Source organism: Henckelia pumila, chromosome 4, assembly GCF_033568475.1.
Source record: "Henckelia pumila isolate YLH828 chromosome 4, ASM3356847v2, whole genome shotgun sequence".
Taxonomy (NCBI): Eukaryota; Viridiplantae; Streptophyta; class Magnoliopsida; order Lamiales; family Gesneriaceae; genus Henckelia; species Henckelia pumila.
The window spans coordinates 82,118,142-82,138,756 of NC_133123.1; the positions used below are offsets into that span (position 1 = coordinate 82,118,142).

At 39.3% G+C, this 20,615-nt stretch overlaps 1 pseudogene; it reads right to left on the bottom strand.

The window, feature by feature from the left end:
• Positions 1–793: 793 nt before the first annotated feature.
• LOC140861335 (protein ADP-ribosyltransferase PARP3-like) lies at positions 794–18,540 on the bottom strand (annotated as a pseudogene).
• Positions 18,541–20,615: the final 2,075 nt, after the last annotated feature.

The window sequence follows — 20,615 nt, forward strand, 5'->3', positions numbered from 1 at the left end:
CCCGGGAAAGTATTTCATCTCAGAATGGAAAATCAGAATAAACACACTGGAATTGGCTAAATATTAGAGTCAAGGATTATATACCTCTTGTGCTGAAATCTGCGCCACGCTTTCTGCCCAGCCCATGACCCCGAGCTCGAAGCTGGAATTAACTCATGTGAGATGTGAGTAAACAACAAGCATCAAGAGTAAGATGAATTTTTAAGAGAAATATTTAATAATATTAAATATAACACAGTAAAAAAATGCAAATGAAATGGAATAACATATTTGTGCCTATCGATTGAACAAAACGCTCAATTTGTCATTAACCAAATTTAAAAAAAAAACCATACATTTAAATTAAATTAAAGTTGAACACGCGCACGTGCACATTTTATAGAAAGCGATTCAATCCACTAACGAACCACTGGTGCATATTACAATACAATCAAGAATTGTAAATTGTAAAATTAAAACAATATAGAATGCAAATTATTAGGTAGGAAAATGTGAGATTTGTAATTTGTAAGGGGTATGGGTGACCAGTTTAGTTACACTATATATAGACATTTACACTATAACAAAGATAAGATCGATGTCCACGGAATAGAGGCAAAAAAGATGATAAATCTTCTGACATATTACATGCAAAATATATATATATTTTCCTGTCTGAGATCAACCACTTCAGCAGCAAAAACATGAGCCAATCATGTATGTTCACCAAATTCCCACCTTTTTCACCAACAAACTTCTACTTTAAAAGGACCCAAAATATATATCATATTATTATTCTTTCATAATATATTAATCACTCTTTTTCTACTTCGTACACCACATGTTTCTCTTCCAACTTCACAGCCACCAGAAACCTTATTGTGACCTATCAAATGGGCAAAAAATTGAGATTTGAGACGTTCCAATCCAATGGAGAAAAAAGAGTATGATGGCATATGTTTGTTCGCACCTTTTGGGGATCGTAGATTGCATATTCATTGTACTCGAGAGGACTATTCTTGTGCTCAGACGACTCAGACGGGATCAGTCGGCCGCATGGCACTTTTACGTCATCTTTCCACATGAAATGCTCCGACTCATCGGTTTTCTTCCGGCCACGGCCTACTACTCCATGTTTATTCTTCTCAAGAGATGACGAATCCTAACATGAACGCATGAGAAGTTGCAACTTGCAAAGTAAAGTATGACGACGAAGGCAAAAAGAACGAGTTGCAAATCAATACCTCTGGAGTTGATGTCAATTCTGTACCGGGCTGCTTCTGATGCAACATCTAAACAAACTATAGCCTTGCCAAACTGTACATAAGAAAAACATACCATATGATCGATGAAACAATAAAAAAAGCATGTAACAAAAGGTGCAAGCATGATAGATGATTAATCGCTCTTGCCATGTAACCGGGGATGGGTAGAGAGCATGGAGCTAGCAAGAATCCTTTCTGAAGGTGACGCAGCATATTAGAACTTCGAGTACCTGATATATGAATGATTAAAAACCCGGGAGGAGTTTGAAAAAGGATACGCAAGGAAGGTGTCCTGTTCCGGTCATACCACACCACAGGAGGACTTTGTTCGGTAGCTTCTTGATTTCCTCGAGCGAGGGGCAAGCACTAAATTCCACAGAATAAACATTCTCAATTGATACTCCATAACTCTAGGGGAAATGTCAGAAGAAACAATGTCAAATATGCAAACAATTTGGACTCGATGTTATAAGATAAACAGACGACAAAGGACGAGACTTATCAGTCTTACAATTTCGCCGACTTTGACCGGTTCATAAGTTTTCTCCAGATATTTTGCTATCATCTTGTAATCATGGGCTTCTTTCTCTAGTGGAGATATGGAACATCTCAATTTCTTATATACTTCAAAGAGAGGGTCATCAAGAGTTGAACCGGAAATATCTCCTATGATCCGTGAAGCCGAGTTTATATCTCTTAAAGTCTCGAATGCAGACACAACCTGCACGTCTCATTCAAAATTAGCATTCAATGAATCCATAGCAACGCTCACAACATAATTTCAAAGTATTTGGATACAGTGTTTAATTTCCAGTATTTCAGAGTTTTTGGAACACTCACGTGATCAGCAAGATCATTAGAATCTCGGAAAATAAACGGTCTTGTCGAAAGCATAAGAGTAAACATTCTTTGGCTAAAATCAGACCACGTCGCTTCGCCCTTCATCCCTGTTTCTTTCTGCCGCTTGAGCTTCTTCACAAATTCCAATAGGGCATCTTCACCTGCATTATTCCCATTCATGAGAGAGTGTAGTTGAAACACTTAATAAAGATCAAGACTGGGCTTACATCTTTTCAAATGGTGATCCGTCAACATACCGAACGGTATATCCGGAACATCTAGCCCTGTCTCCATCAAAGCATACCTACAAACAAAACATAGTATTTTGCCTACCCACAACCTAGAAAAAAATACAAGTAAATTTAATTAATCCATGGACTACCCACCTATAAATCTCCTGGCCACACAGAATTTTCATGATATGCGCCACCTTGGGCACAGGCTTAGGATGAGCTCTAACCGAATTCTAGCTCCAATAACAAATTTCCGATGCCCATGGCAGCGAATCGACGACAAGAAATGGGTGGCTAGGGTTGGGTCTTGGTGGAATCGTGAGAGCACGAGAGACTCGTGAATGATTTTTCTTATCTTAAGATGGGCTTCTCAGAGCTCACTTGAAAAATCGTTGATGAATCGAGCAAGACCAGCAAAAATCGACATGGGAAAGCAGATTTTGATTTGAAAGAGAGAAAAAGGCAAAAGGGATCGGAGAAGGTGATCGAGAAGGGGTTTGGGGATTTTGGTGTGTTAAGGAAGTGTAATAATATTTATTTTAAGTTTTATTTTAAATAAAAATAATAATTTTTTTACAACATTTTTTTAAAAAGTGTTGTTGTACATAGGAAAAAAAGCGCTCATAGACAACACTTTTAAAAGCGTTGTCTTTGACCTAAAAAACGCTAATAGACAACGCGTTTTTAAAAAAACGTTGTCTTTGATGAATAAAATATATATAACGACAACGCTTTTCACTAAAAGCGTTGTCTTTTAAAAAAAGACAACCCTTTTCACTAAAAGCATTGTCTTTTAAGTGTTGTGTTTGTGCATTTTTGTTGTAGTGCGTCTACGATCGTCCGGATCGCCCCAACGACCGCCGTCTATGCTACCATGACTCTCGTCATAATCTGCCATCTGTTACATAAGAGCAGATAATTACTTAATCCGCTTTACGATATTCCCAGTGCAATGCGTCGCTCTGATACAAAAAATGTAGTGACCCAACCCGGATCCACTAACTAATCAGAGTTATAGAAAAAGCACACGCAATAAAAGCCTAAAGCGTAAAGAGCGGATAATTAAAATACAACAAATCCAATCGACATAATACAATCGACGTTATCACAATTGTATAAATACTGTTATACAACCAAATCGAAGGTTCAGGGTAAATAAATCCCTACCCTCTACAACCTCGCACTCCCCAAGCTCAATCCTGTTAAGAGCCGCCTAGACCGTCCAGCCTCAAACCTGCCCCGTCACAAGGTACACAATACCCAAACACAGGGGCGTGAACTAGAACGCTCAATACGAAGCAATGATATAAATACAAATATGCGAACACAGATGATTTAAAACTCAAGTGAAAACACTTGCTCATGGCGCCGGGAAAATACTCCGCGGGGTACTCGTATATTCCATATCAGGGCTGAGCCAACCCCATCCTGACCCGAATCCAAAACAGGATACGAGTCCCATATGGAAACTGTCATACCTGACTCGAGTCCAAAATGAGATCATCGTTCCCTATGGAGACTGTCAATGACGCACATCTCTCCGGATGCAGTCACACGTAAAATCATGTATGTGCTAAGGCGGTAAAACATGCTAAAACATATAGCACATACTCATGCAACATATAAGAAAATATATCATGCCGGCTATCTCGGTCAGTACTTACGTACCTCTAATACTGTTGGTCAAACCTAGCTCCACTGGTCTAGACTCCAAGCCTACTAGTCTAGTCTACTAGCTACTACAATGCAAATATCCATGCATCAACAATTAAGCTCTAAAAGCCTTAACTAAGCTATTGCATACTCCTAAATATTTCTAGGATTCCAAAGCTATACCTGCGTCCGTCGTTAGCCCTCTGATGACAATTGCCTCAAAACTAGGCCACAGCTCCGCCTCGACGCCTGGATCGCTATGCCACTTCCGGATTCCCAATAGGATGCCTAAAACTCCCTAGATTTGAGTTAGAAGGACTAGAAATTGAGAGAGAAGAGAGGAAATTGGTGTGAGAAAATGAATTCTCGGACCCTCTATTTATAGGCAACGTTCGGGCCGTCCAAACTCAGCTTCGGGCCCTCCAAACTAGTTCGGATCGTCCGAACACGATCGGACCGTCCGATCCTTACTTTGGGTCTTCCGAAGTCACATCAGTGATGTCATCCATGATGTCACCTTGCTGACGTAGTTGATGACGTAAGCCCTAACCCTGTTCGGATCCTTCTATCCCACCGACGGAGCCTCCGATCCTCTTCGGATCCTCCAAACTCTAGTTCGGAGCGTCTGAACCTCCCGAGCCATGCCCACCATGTTCGAGTATCCTGGATCTATTTCTGAAGTCCGTTATCCCATCAGGAACTTACATAATCATGTTTTACTTAATCTAACCATGATCACGTGATTAATTACTCATTAATCACTAATTAGAAATGCGGGTTACTACATGCACGATACTTCAAATACTAGTACTTAAAATACCTTGAAACTTTCTCGGAAAAGTCTTAAAAATAAAAAGAAATGAGACTTGAAACTATAAATAAAGTCGCATGAAATGAACTCACGCAAATCAATAAAACTCACGCTTTAAACTTCAACTTAACTCAAGCCTTTAAACATAACTTTCATAACTTTAACTTTAACGTTATCTTTACTCTGTGAATTTAGATCCTCGATTGTGACCCTATGTTTTGATCGATCAATGGCTATAGTACTATGTCGGAAAGTACGTCGAGATATCTCCCGATACCACATTGCCCCTTTCCTCTGATTTGGTAGGGGTTCCGAGATTTCTCCCGGCCGCACACTACCCATCTAATTCGGTTGGGGTTCCGAGATTTCTCACGGCCGCTCACTACCCGTCTATTTGGAAGGGTTCAGAGATGTCTCCCGGCCGCACACTGCCCATATAATTCGGCAAGTGAGCCAAGGCATCCCCCGACCGACATTGCACGTCTCGTCACAATCAACTCCCATCATTAAAAAGCTTTTAATTTCATTGACTTCAAACTTTTAACTTTACTCAAACTTCGACTTAAACTTTTTCTTGACTTGCAAATGCAAAGACCAAGCCCTCAAATTTTGCAAAACTTTACTCAACTCATAAGATGGAACATCACCTTAATATACACAATTCAAGGATGAAAGTTTGATTAAAAACAAGGAAAGTATGATGGTAAGTGGCTGCCCCAAATCTAGACTTAACTAAACAAAACACACCTCGAGCGTTCGAACCGTAAAATCTATAACTTGACAATTCCTTAACCAAATTGACTTTTGTTTGAACTGACACCATCTATACTTCCTAAACCATCCCAAGTACCAGGTTATAGCCTCCAAAGGTAAACCGGGCAGCCCAAACAAAACGGATATCCGGGCAGCCCTTAAACCCGCAAAAAATCTTCTCTAATCACTTCGACTTGTCTCGCCCTTAACTCGACCATAACTAACCCGAATCGCTCCTAATTTGAACCAACACGATCACAACATCCTAAAATTGCCATAGGATCACACCATAGCCTGCCCAGACCTCTTGAACCGATTCCCCTGAACAAAACACCATAAACCCCCGACAAAAAGACACCACTAGCACACCCAACCATGCCTCCAACTTCAAATCTATGATCCTCGTGACTCACCCTACCAAGTCCCAGCCCACTCACAACATCCTCACCACCTCTTAGACCTCAATGAACCCATGGACCAAGACCTACAACCGGAACATAACTAGACAAATCAACCGATTTCCCATTCACCCTCTTCCAAGCTCCAAAACCACAAGATCACATCACAACCCGGGCAGTCCACTTCCAAGACTTTTAACCACATTAAACACCTCCCATAACACCATACAAACTCCAATAACCAAACCTAGGCAGCCCCCTAACATCATAAATCCATAATTTTCAGAAACGGTCTCAATCGGCTCAAGAACCCATCCTAAAATTTTTAAATTGATCAAACATCATAAAGAATTAACCAATGCATGATACATTTCTCATTTTAACCACAAGAAATCATCTAATTTTCAAATTAAAACAAGGACCAAGGCAAAAACATTCTGAATTTTCGAAACAAGGCAAAAACACCCCAAGTTTCAACTCCAAACTAACACATATCACATTTTAACAATAATGTACAAGGAAATTTAGAAAATAACCTAGAATAGCTAATGATTTCTGTAGTGACCCTGCATGGAATCACCTACTAACTGGCAACTAATAGCATGCATTAAACTTAATACAGCAAAATACTTAACAGAGTAAAAACATGCGGAAACTTAACCATAATTTACATATCAGCTTAGTAATATAATCCAGGCTTAAATCTGTAGTGATACAACCATGACGAAATTCTAAAAATAAACATTATACAGCTAACAAATCATGTGGTATAATAAACTCCTCAAGGCTCCTGCTCCCTAGTCTTGCCTTGAACTACCAGCTCCGTCCATCCTGCGACCTGCCCCATGGAATAGGGTGTCCAAGATAACAACTAGGACGTGAGTGCTACGCCCAGTACATAGACATGAGTAAACATATGTATATAATGCATGCAACATGATGACTGGTACAGGGTCATCTGAAAAGTCATGCTCAGAACCGGCGCCACATGAGTGCTGCCACCGCACGGATCAACCTCTGGGTGCAACCACACTCGTCTAGTACACCAGAGTAGACAGACATAAATGCCCCTGCCGTCGCGGTACTCTCAGTGACAGACTATCGAGTATAGAGCTGAGCGGCTCTATAATCAGGTATAACAACGTATAGGCTCAACGTGTATATGGACATGACATATGAGTATAGAAGACGGTAAAGCATACATCATGCCATATAATAATGCCAAATAAATGCAACATATAAACATGTATACTCGCTATCAATCTCAGTCAATGTGTACGTACCTCTAGGCTAGTTCAAGTATAATAGGATCCTAGGTTCCAAGCCTATATTCAAAAGTTCACCGTATCACTACATAAATTCTATAAGCCTTAACTAAGCTAATAAGTACTCCCAAAACTTAAATAGTTTCCCGGACTATGCCTTCGTCCGTAGTTAGCCCTTTGGAGTCGCTTGTCCCGGATGAATATAACCACACCTTGGTTATTCCAGAACCTCTATTATAACTGATAGGGCCCTCAAGTGTATATCTCACACTATATAACTGAATAAAGAAACTCGAGAATTCGTAATTGAAAATGAACTCTGAACGGCCCTATTTATAGCCAAATTTCTCGGCCAGGATCGGAACTTCCGATTTCAGGATCAGAGCTTCCGATCCAGCTCATTGCATGCATGTCTGCCACGCCAGGATCGGAACTTCCGATCTACAATCGGAGCTTCCGATCTGCTCTATGATCGACACTTGTCAAAACTCGCGACTGAGTCATCGATCATTTCTGGCAGCCCAGGATCGGAACTTCCATTCCAGGATCGGAGCTTCCGTTCCGATCGGAGCTTACTATCTGGGATCGGAGCTTACTATCTGGGATCGGAGCTTACTATCCGGCCCAAAATTAAAAAGCCCAAATTTTACTTCTGAAGTCCAATAACACTCCGAAATTGGTTAAATACCAACCCTTAATCATGTTTAACATATTATTATCTTAAAATGGTTTCTGGGTTTCTACATTCTCCCCACCTTTAGATATTTCGTCCGCGAAATAACATCTAAAGACAAATCAAGATAACAATATGAAACATCAAACTATGTCTTATTACAACAACGGTAATTACATCTTACATGGTAATCAAAAATACAAAGCAAACAACTCAGGATATTCTGCTCGCATATGACTCTCAGTTTCCCAAGTTGCTTCTTCAACGCCTCGGCGCTGCCACTGTACCATCACAAGTGGTATAGTCTTGTTCCGAAGAACTTTCTCCTTCCTGTCTAGGATACAGATTGGTCGTTCAACAAAAGACAGATCTGGCTCTAGCTGAATATCAGTAGACTGAATCACATGAGATTCATCAGCTATGTACTGTCGATGCAACGACACATGAAAAACATTGTGTATACTGGAAAGAGATGGCGGTAAAGCCAAACGATAAGCAACATCTCCGATCTTCTCCAGTATCTAGAAAGGCCCAATGTAACGTGGAGACAACTTGCCTTTCACACTGAATCTCATCACCTTCCTGAAAGGTGATACTCGCAGAAAAACATATTCACCAGGCTCAAACTGAAGTGGCCTGCGGCGAATATTCGCATAACTGGTTTGTCTATCTTGAGCAACTTTGATCCTATGCTTGATCAAATCTACCTTGTCTACAATCTACTGCACCAATTCAGGACCCTCGACTTGCCGTTCCCCGACTTCATCCCAGAATAACGGAGTACGACACCGTCGACCATACAATGCCTCGAAAGGTGCCATATCAATACTACGATGATAACTGTTATTGTAGGCAAATTCAATCAAAGGTAACTGATCCTGCCAAGATAAGCCAAAATCCATGACAGAAGAACGTAGCATATCCTCCAGCGTACGAATAGTGCGCTCTGACTGCCCGTCAGTCTCCGGATGATACGCCGTGCTCAAACTCAGAGTGGTACCCAACGCTTGTTGAAAACTACCCCAAAAACGTGAAGTAAATCACGGATCTCTATCACTGACAATACTCACTGGAATCCCATGTAATCTCACAATCTCCTGGATATATAAGCGTGTCATGCGATCATAAGAATACTCCCGGTTATAAGGAATGAAATGTGCTGATTTTGTCAAACGGTCAACGACAATCCAGATAGCATCACACTGACGTGAAGTCATAGGCAAGTGGGTAACAAAATCCATAGTCACGTGCTCCCACTTCCATTCGGGAATCTCAAGATTCTGCAGTAATCCACCTGGTCGTCGATGTTCAGCCTTGACCTGTTGACAAACCAAACATCTCGAAACAAACTGATAAACACTTCGCTTCATTCCCTTCCACCAGAATCTAGTTCGCAAGTCCTTATACATTTTCATACTACCAGGATGAACTGATAATCAACTCCTGTGAGCTTGAGATAGAATATCATTCCTGAGCTCCGCAACATTAGGTACAACCACTCTATTGGATAGGCACAATAAACCATCTGCCTGAAAATGGAATCCAGATGTATTAACTCCATTGGCTAGACGTGCCAATCGCTGAGTCTTAACATCAGATATCTGAGCATCTCTGATCCGAGAATACAATGCTGGCTCAGATAGAATAGTATACAAACGAATCCCATTCATCCCTTTCTTGTGCTTGAGCGTAAAACTCAATGAACAACACTCTTGAATCATATGAGATATTTCATTAGTCTGAAGTGCAGACAGTCTCACCTGCCGACTCAAGGCATCAGCAGTAAGATTAACAGAACCTGGATGATATTTGATTTCACAATCATAATCCTTCAGGAGATCCATCCAGCGTCTATGTCGCATATTCAACTCTGCTTGAGTGAATAAATACTTCAAACTCTTGTGATCCGTAAATATCTCAATTTTCTCGCCATAAAGATAATGTCTCCAAATCTTGAGTGCAAATACAATGGCGGCTAACTCGAGATCATGCACTGGATAGTTAGTCTCATGCGTCTTCAACTGTCGAGAAGCATAGGCAATAACATGTCCATGCTGTGTCAGAACACATCCTAACCCCTGACCAGAGGCATCAGTATAAACAACATAACCTCCTGATCCAGAAGGTAGAGCTAGCATAGGTGCAGTAGTAAGACGTCTACGCAGCTCATGAAATGACTCCTCACAATCCGAGGACCAAATGAAGATAACATCTTTCCGAGTAAGCTGAGTCAAAGGCCTGGCCAACTGTGAAAAATTCTCGATGAACCGACGGTAATATCCCGCTAGACCCAAGAAACTACGAATCTCAGCAACCTTCGTCGGACGAGACCAGTTCAGCACTGCCTCTATCTTACTAGGATCAACAGATATCCCTTTACTTGAAATCACATGACCGAGAAATACTACCCGATCAAGCCAGAATTCACACTTACTCAATTTCGCATATAGCTGCTTATCTCGTAACGTCTGTAGAACAATCCTCAAATGTTGTGCATGCTCATCCTTGTCATGAGAATAGACAAGAATATCATCTATGAAGACGATGACAAATCTATCCAGATAATCTCGAAATACCTGATTCATCAGATTCATAAAGACTACCGGTGCATTCGTCAAACCGAATGGCATCACCAGAAACTCATAATGCCCGTATCTGGCACTGAAAGCAGTCGTAGATATATCTGAGTCTCGTACCCGCATCTGATGGTATCCAGATCTTAGATCTATCTTCCAATAAACAGAAGTACCCTGTAGTTGATCAAACAGATCATCAATCCACGGCAAAGGATACTTATTCTTGATGGTGACACGATTCAACTGCCTGTAATCAATACATAATCGCATCGATCCATCCTTTTTCTTGACAAACAAAACAGGTGCTCCCCACGAAGAAACACTCGGACGAATATATCCCTTATCAAGCAGATCTTGCAACTGCTGTTTCAATTCCCTCATCTCTGACGGTTCCAGACGATAAGGTGCTCGGGATATAGGCGTAGTTCCTGGTACTAGATCAATACCAAATTCAACCTCTCGAACCGGAGGAAAACCAGGAATCTCATCAGGAAATACGTCAGAAAACTCTCTGACAACCGGTAGCTGATCAATATCCGTACTACTCATGGACATATCAACTGCATAAATGAGGTAGCCCTCTCCACCTGACTCCAAGACATGACATGCCTTCAGAGCCGAAACAAGTGGCATCGGAGGTCGCGCACCCTCACCATAAAAATACCAGCTATCACTCTCAACGGGATGAAACTGTACCAGACGCTGATAACAATCCACAGTAGCGTGATACAAAGTCAACATATCTATTCCCAAAATACAATCAAAATCTGTCATCGCTAATATCATCAAATTAGCCGATAACACATTACCCTCAAACTCCAGAAGGCAACCCATCACTAGACGCTTAGTTACTACCTCCTGCTCCAACGATACAACTAAATCCATATCTAATGATACGTAAGGTAATATATGTCTCTTAACAAAGCGACTAGAAATAAAGGAATTCGATGCTCCAGTATCAATTAATACAAGTGCAGGAATACCACATAACAAGAAGTTACCTGCCAACATGCGATCGCTTCCCTCAGTAGCCTGCTCCTGAGACAGAGCAAACACCTGCCCTTGAGTCTGGGGACGAAAACCAAAAGAACTCTGTGGTGCTGGCTGCTGACGTGGAAAAGTAGAAGCCTGAGATCCAACCTGGGATCCCGATCCACTAGCAGAACTCATGCGCTGAGGAAAATCTCTCCGCAGATGTCCCTGCTGACCGCAAATATAACAAGCACCAGTAGCTCTCCGACATGAAGCTGCAGGATGCTTCCCACCACAGTGGCTACAAAACTCCTCCTTTTTCTTCTTCTTCCCAAAGCGGAAAGTACCTCGTGAACCACGAGAACCAGACGAAGTAGTAGGAGTAGAAGAAGACGTAGGTACAGATGACACAATAGATTGAGCTCGAGGCTCAACAAATCCACTAGGTTGTGCTGGCATCATCAACTGTCCACGCCTGTTGCTGGTCTCCACAAGACGGCAACGGTTCACCAAAGTCTCATAAGACACCGGGTCATCACAGATGACAACCTGAGAGTAGATATCTTGGTTCAAACCTTGTAAAAAGATATCATATTTCGACGCATCACTCTCATTGATATGGGGACTGAAAGGTAGCAGATCAAGAAATCGCTGCTGATACTGATCAATAGTCATTGATCCTTGCCTCAAAGTAAGCAACTCCATAGATCGTGCTTGGCGAACAGCCGGAGGAAAATACAATTTCTGAAATTCCCGACAGAAATCCCCCCAAGTCACCTGTCCTCTCTCAGTACGTGCCTGAGCAACCTTGGCATCCCACCAAAAACGTGCTCTATCCTCTAGAACGAATTCTAGAACTTCCAGTTTCTGCTCCTCAGTACACTCAAAAGCTCGGAACGTGCTCTCAAGTTTAGACATCCAGCTTCTAGCTTGTTCAGGATTCTCGCCTCCCACTAAGGGTTTCGGTCCTACCTGCATAAACTTATTAATAGTATAGCGACGTCGACCCTCATGAGGACGATGTTGATCATCGTGATGATGATGGCGACGATGATGATGACCACTTCCCTGGCCAACACTACCGTGACTCTCGTCAGCCATATCCTGAAAAGAATTGCACATTAAAATCCCAAATGCGCAAGAATTACTCAAGACTAAACTAAATCCCAATTACTAATCCCAAAATCTATGCATGCTCTGATATCAAAAATGTAGTGACCCTGCATGGAATCACCTACTAACTGACAACTAATAGCATGCATTAAACTTAATACAGCAAAATACTTAACAGAGTAAAAACATGCGGAAACTTAACCATAATTTACATATCAGCTTAGTAATATAATCCAGGCTTAAATCTGTAGTGATACAACCATGACGAAATTCTAAAAATAAACATTATACAGCTAACAAATCATGTGGTATAATAAACTCCTCAAGGCTCCTGCTCCCTAGTCTTTCCTTGAACTACCAGCTCCGTCCATCCTGCGACCTGCCCCATGGAATAGGGTGTCCATGATAACAAATAGGACATGAGCGCTACGCCCAGTACATAGACATGAGTAAACTTATGTATATAATGCATGCAACATGATGACTGGTACAGAGTCATCTGAAAAGTCATGCTCAGAACCGGCGCCACATGAGTGCTGCCACCGCACGGATCAACCTCTGGGTGCAACCACACTCGTCTAGTACACCAGAGTAGACAGACATAAATGCCCCCGCCGTCGCGGTACTCTCAGTGACAGACTATCGAGTATAGAGCTGAGCGGCTCTATAATCAGGTATAACAAGGTATAGGCTCAACGTGTATATGCACATGACATATGAGTATAGAAGACGGTAAAGCATACATCATGCCATATAATAATGCCAAATAAATGCAACATATAAACATGTATACTCGCTAGCAATCTCAGTCAATGTGTACGTACCTCTAGGCTAGTTCAAGTATAATAGGATCCTAGGTTCCAAGCCTATATTCAAAAGTTCACCGTATCACTACATAAATTCTATAAGCCTTAACTAAGCTAATAAGTACTCCCAAAACTTAAATAGATTCCCGGACTATACCTTCGTCCGTAGTTAGCCCTTTGGAGTCGCTAGTCCCGGATGACTATAACCACACCTTGGTTATTCCAGAACCTCTATTATAACTGATAGGGCCCTCAAGTGTATATCTCACACTATATAACTGAATAAAGAAACTCAGGAATTCGTAATTGAAAATGAACTCTGAACGGCCCTATTTATAGCCAAATTTCTCGGCCAGGATCGGAACTTTCGATTTTAGGATCGGAGCTTCCGATCCAGCTCATTGCGTGCATGTCTGCCATGCCAGGATCGGAACTTCCGATCTACGATCGGAGCTTCCGATCTGCTCTATGATCGACACTTTTCAAAACTCGCGACTGAGTCATCGATCATTTCTGGCAGCCCAGGATCGGAACTTCCGTTCCAGGATCGGAGCTTCCGTTCCAGTCGGAGCTTACTATCCAGGATCGGAGCTTACTATCTGGGATCGGAGCTTACTATCTGGGATCGGAGCTTACTATCCGGCCCAAAATTATAAAGCCCAAATTTTACTTCTGAAGTCCAATAACACTCCGAAATTGGTTAAATACCAACCCTTAATCATGTTTAACATATTATTATCTTAAAATGGTTTCTGGGTTACTACAATTTCTGATATAAAAAAACGTAACCCTAGCTCAAAAATTTTGGTAGAAACAAAATAAATTCAAGAACACATCAATAATCATAATAGCTTTGCTAGGTGGTAAAACAAATGACATATACTTGCCTTATACTTCAAAACTCAGGAACATTGGTTGGTAAGGGGGCTGAAATTCGACCCACACAGCTGCTACACTTCCTTGGGAATGAGCTCCGGCGGTGGTGGTTTTGGAGAGGCGGCGGCGCTAGTCAGAGATGGAGTAAGAGAAGAGAGCCGATGGTTGAGACTGCAAGGAGAAGAAGGGGCGGCGGCTCCATGGAGATTTGGGGGCAAGGGTTTTAAATATTGTTATGTTTTAGGTTTAGGGATAAATAAGTGTATATGTATATGTGTGTGAATGTATAATTATGTGTGTGTGTGTGAGGTTTGAAAATGCTACTCAAACTACTAATAAAAGTGTCACTTAAAGTTTTACAACTTTTAGCACTACACAACTTTACCTTTTAAAATCCCTATGCTTTAAAATTCAAGAATTGAAATATTTAATTGATTTCACTAGTCCAAGTTCGAAAATGATATTTTTTGGAAAATTCTAAAATAAGCTTTAAAATTCCTCAAAGGAGATTTTGGTCACCCGAGAAATCTAAAAAAAAAAACTTTGTTTATTCTCCTCAATTACTCACAAATCTCAAATCTAACAAAAATCTAAGAATTAACCCCCGAGATCCAACGTCACCACATGCCGAAACTGGAAGCCACAGAACCCAAGAATCTCCAGGATAATTAGCTTATGTATTTTGCACATATAAACTTTAAAGGAATTTAAAGCAATTAAATCTTTGAAATAACGAAAACTCAAGATTTCTTTTAAAATCAATACTTAAACATTTTGATGTCACAATGATAAATAACATATTTAAATAATAAACGCAGAGATTAGAATAATTTAAATAAACTAGATGAACATTTAAAAGTCATTTAAATAAATACACAAGCGGATTAAAAATCTTTAAAACAAATTGGGCAATCAAAAGCATTTAAATAAATAAGCTAGACATTCAAAATAATTTAAATAACTAACCGATAAACTCAATTCATTTTAAATAAATAAGTTGGATAATTAAAATCATTTAAATAAGCAATTGATTTAGATAAAAAAATAAATTTAAAAATAATAATCAAAATATTCATTTAATTTAATGCATGTTATTTTGTATATTGGATTTTAGGCGCTACATTTATAGCAGTTGTTGCGTATTTTTGTACCCGCAAGTGCACGGTGTCATGTTTTAATAAAGAGTAAGTAGAGTGTCGATCCCACGAGGAGTAGTATTGAAAATTAATTATTGCTTGTAATTAAAATAGCCCAAACTTTATCAAAAAAATTAAATAAGTTGAGAATTATTCAGAAAGTTAATTAAGCAAAAGAATTCAGCAAATTTAGCAAATCGAGCACTCAAATTCAGATATTAAATCAATGAGAGAAAATGGTCTAGAGATTTTGATTTTACCTGGTTTCGACAACAAATACTTATAATTAACTTATTTTCATGAATTCTATTCAATTAATAGATAACACTTAATTGTTTTATTTCCCTCTTTCAAACAACAAATAAAGTGTATCACTTCAATTTCGATTTCAATATCCCTATTAAAAATCTAAGCTTAATGATATATGAAAAGTCATGTTCTTCCTAAAGCTCCATTAACGTTATATACTCTCCCGAGCTATATAAACAATTAACAGTGTAATTTCTATTGTCTTATTCAAAATACCCTCTCCTGAGAAACGATTTCAAATAAATATAACAAATCAATTTATGACCAGTAAATTGAAAATACAATCAAAACTAGAAAAAAACAATTAATCTTGTATAATTCATTCCAATAAAAATTAAAATTCGTAGAAGTGTCTGTACCAGCTACGTCAATCTCTAGACTAATAAAATTTAGTTCATGATCAAAAATAAATAAACACAAATCATGTTTTCAATTCTAGGCATCAAATCAGAATTTAATAATGTTTGAATAGAAATAACAAAGCCGATGACGATCTTCCGTGTCCGGTCAATTGATCTTCATCTTCATTCCTTTGAAGATCTTCACATTTTTGTGAAGATTTTCTCTTTCAAAAGCTTCTCTCAAACTCATGTTTAAGCTCTCATAATTATTTGTGTAAAAGTTGCGGCTTCCTCCCCAATTTGATCTTAAAAAATCCTTTTTATATGTTGTTTGAAAGCCCATCGATGAAGCCCAAGAATCTAGAGTTTGAAATTTCCAAAAATCTGATTTTTTTCCTAATCTTCGCAGTGGCACAATTGATCTAAAATAAGCGCAGAAGCGCTTTTCAAGTTTCTTCAGTTAGCTCAGCAGCGCTTTGATTCAAGCGCAGAAGCGCTTTAACTTTCTCAACTTTTTGTCTTTTGGCGCAGCTGCTCCTCTTCCCAAGCGCATAAGCGCTTCAAATCTTCACGTACAGCCCAGAGCAAGCGCAGATGCACTCTATTCTTGCGCATATGCGCTTCAATTTCTTAATTCACATACATCATGTGCTTCTGCTCTTCATTGAAGCGCTTTTGCGCTACTGATCTTGTTCCAGTTGTGTGGCATTTTTCAAAAAATCATATCTCACAATATAACTGTCGGATCGAGCTTAAATTTGGACAGTAGCTTCAGAACATCTTAAAATTTATTCTAAATGGTGGATCGGTTTTAGATGTCTCTAAAATCCCCAGTAATTTTTTGAAGTTTGCTGCTCCGTAATTCATCTTTCTGCTTCTTCTCGGTATTTAACTCAATTTCTCGCACATCACAAAAACAACAACAAATGCGCATAAAATCCACTCGATACATCACAAAATTCAAGTAAAATCATATGTAATTAAGTGCATAAAATGAACTTATCAAATTTCCCCAAACTTAGACTTTTGCTAGTCCCGAGCAAAATAATAATGAGTAATATAGTCGACCTCCATATTTTATATTCCAAGATACAATCCACATATCCGCTAATTTTTTCAAGAGTTCTTGTGTGTGTGTGATTTACCAATCTCATCTACCCACCCAACATTCGATAAAATCATGCAATCCATAAGCTTCATAAAATCATTAACTCCGCCCTCAAGATTCAAAATGCAATCAACCAAGTTCAATCTTTATTTGCAAAGATCAAAAGGACTTTTTCGGTGAATTTTTAGGCACAAGCATATTAGTAGGAGATAAGTATCCAGATATGTACAAACGTTAATCAAAGACTCAGGATTCAGGCAAAGGGAATTGGATATTTTCAATTTTGAGCAATATTGAGTAGCTGAGTATATATTTGCATTGCATTTGCCAGATATTGATATTGGCTTCCTTCTACTCCATACATTCTACATATTTTTACCTTGTATTTGGATTAGAATTTCAATCCTTCTTTTTTTTAAGGCCTCCCCTCACCTTACTTTCTCCGTCATTACACTTTTTCTTTGAACTTTTGGTTTTGCAACTTTTTAGCTACTCATTTTTGGTTTTGAATGTTTCATATCAAGGCTAAGAAGGCTCAATTGATTCAAAAAAGCTTAAATCATTTCCGTGTTCACAAAAATCTACCTCAGTTTAAATTAAAAATCACAAGAGTTAAGAATCAATTCATCTAATCCACATTATAAATCCACATAATTTTTCTCTAATTTCTAAGAGTATCGAAAATCATGGAATTCGTGCGTATGTTTGAGAACTCAAGATTAAATATAGCTAACATAGACATTTTTAGCACAAAAATTATTTTCATCACAGGCCAACACAATTACTTATCACGCCTTTTAACCCAAACTAACTAATCAAATTTTTTTAAAATTTCACACATCCCCCCATACTTAAATATGTGCATTGTCCTCAATGTAGAAAAGTAAATAAAAACAAGTACACGTACCTCGATCACCGAGCATCAGTACTCGACACCTTCTTAATAATTCAAAGCTCTTCTTCAGGGGTGGCGTCTAAACTCTTTCAGCTTTGCATTGTTCACCTACACAATTCAAAATTAATATTAATGTCTAGTCTCTTCATGCACAAAAACAAAATAAAATAAAAACAAATAAAAAAATAAGAATAAATCAAATAAACAAAAAATAACTTGGATTTCCTCCCAAGAAGCGCTTAGTTTATAGTCTATAGCCCGACTGTCACCGATTCTAGCCTGTTTCCACTTTGTTGGAGGTATTTCTCTTCTCTTTCACCCTCCAGAAATATTCAGCCCTCTTGATCTTTGATTTCTTTTTCTTCTTCTTCTTTGTCACCGGTAGATCAGTCCCCCTTTGCAATTTTATAGCACTAAAAATTTCTGCACGACAGCTTTTCATATTTTCTGTCGGTTCGATCATGAACACCCTCTCCATGGATGGATTTCCAGACTCCTTGAACACATTAAAAATCACCTTCTCACCGTCTACAACCATCGTCAACTCACCTTTCTTGACATCTATCTTGGTGTCAGCAGTAGCCAAGAAAGGTCTCCCCAATATCAATGACATATTTCCATCCTCCTCCATATCTAGCACAACAAAATCCGCAGAAAAGATAAATTTATCTATTTTTGTCAACACGTCCTCGATGATTCCACGCGGATATGTGAGAGATCTATCAGCTAGCTGCAATACAATTGTCATAGGCTTCACCTCGCCAATTCCTAAGCTCCTGAAAACAGACAAAGACATCAAATTAATGCTAGCTCCTAAATCACAAAGTGCTTTATTAAAATTAGAAGAACCAATAGTGCAAAGAATAGTAAAACTCCCTGGATCTTTTAATTTCTATGGTATCTTATTTTGAAGTAACGCGCTGCACTTCTCAGTCAGGTTCACTGTCTCGAACTCCTCCAATTTCCGCTTCCTAGACATTACCTCATTCAAGAATTTGGCATAGTTCGGCATTTGCAGCAAAGCATTGGAGAATGGAATATTAATATGAAGTTTCTTGAAGATCTCAAGAAATTTATCAAACTGTTCATCCAACACATTCTTCTTTAATCTTTGATGGTATGGTAGTTTCGGCTTAAACATTGGTTTCGGCTCCGGTTCTCTTCTTTTCTTCGACTTTCTCCTCCTCAAATGCAAAATTTTCAACACCCTTTTTCTTCTCATTCTCAGACTTATTTTCTTCAGCCCCATTTTCTCTTCCACTCTGAAATTCTATGGCTTTGAAGTGTTCTATTGTATTCACCTCAGTATTATTCGGGAACTAACCTATGTTATTATCTTTCAATGCATTCGCCAGCTGCCCAATTTGTGTCTCCATAGATTTCATCATAGAGCCCATGTTTACCACATGCGTCTCCAAGCTATCGAGATGATTTTCAGTTCTCGCCATCTTTTTAGTGGATTTAGTGACAAAAGTACTTACCACATCTTCCAACGAAGGCTTTCACTCACCCTTATTTATATTAAACCCTGGGGGAGGATTCAACACATTCTTATCATTGGCATAAGAAATATTTTCATGATTACGCAAGCCAGGATGATAAGTATTAGGAACATAATTATGTTGATATCCTATGTAGCCATTAAGATTGATGTAGTTAACTTCTTTTGGAGGATGAGACTCCTCCATGGCAACTGATGCACCTGCTGAATCCGCTATGCTCACTTTGTTCAATGCAGCCACTTGTGTAGTCAATGCAGATAGTTGGGCAGAGATAGATGTGAGAGGGTCAACTGCATATACTCCAGAAGATTTCTTGACTCCTATACATTCAGACGGCCATTGAAAACTATTGATAGTCATCTCCTTCAGCATGTCATAGGCCTGTACTGGGTCCTTTGAAAAAATGGTACCTCCAGCAGCAGAGTCCACTGACATCCATGTAGGCATAATCAACCCATTATAGAACAACTAAATTTATTTCCAATCTGCAAAATTGTGATTAGGACACTGCCTCATCAAATCATTGTATCTCTCCCATGCTTCATATATCTGATCTGAATCATGCTGCCTGAAAGTACTAATATGGAACTTCAGTTAGGTGGACTTGGCAGGTGGAAAATACTTCGCTAAAAATTTGACAACCATGTCCTCCCAAGTGTTTATGCTTCCCAACGGCAGTGATTGCAGCCAACTCCTTGCCAGATCCCTGAGAGAAAACGGAAATAGACACAGTTTAATGATATCCTCGGAAAGTCAATTCATCTTTATCGTATCAGTGATCTCCAGGAATGTCCTTAGATGTAGATGAGTACCAGCAGTATCACTCCCATTAAACTGGTTTTGTTGAACCATGTTGATCAATGCCGGCTTCAACTCAAAATTATTGACATTTATGGTTCCTCGACCAATTCCTGAGTAGTGAGCTTGAACAGTAGGACAAAAGTGATCTCGAATTGGCACCAACGGAGGTGGATTTTCTTCAACTATAGTCCTATTTAGTTCTTCTCTTCTTATCATTCTCAAAGCTTATGCAGTTCGTTCGATCTTTGGATCAAATAATAGAGAATCAACGCCTTGAGATCTTCGCATAAACTACAATTCAGAAATAGTG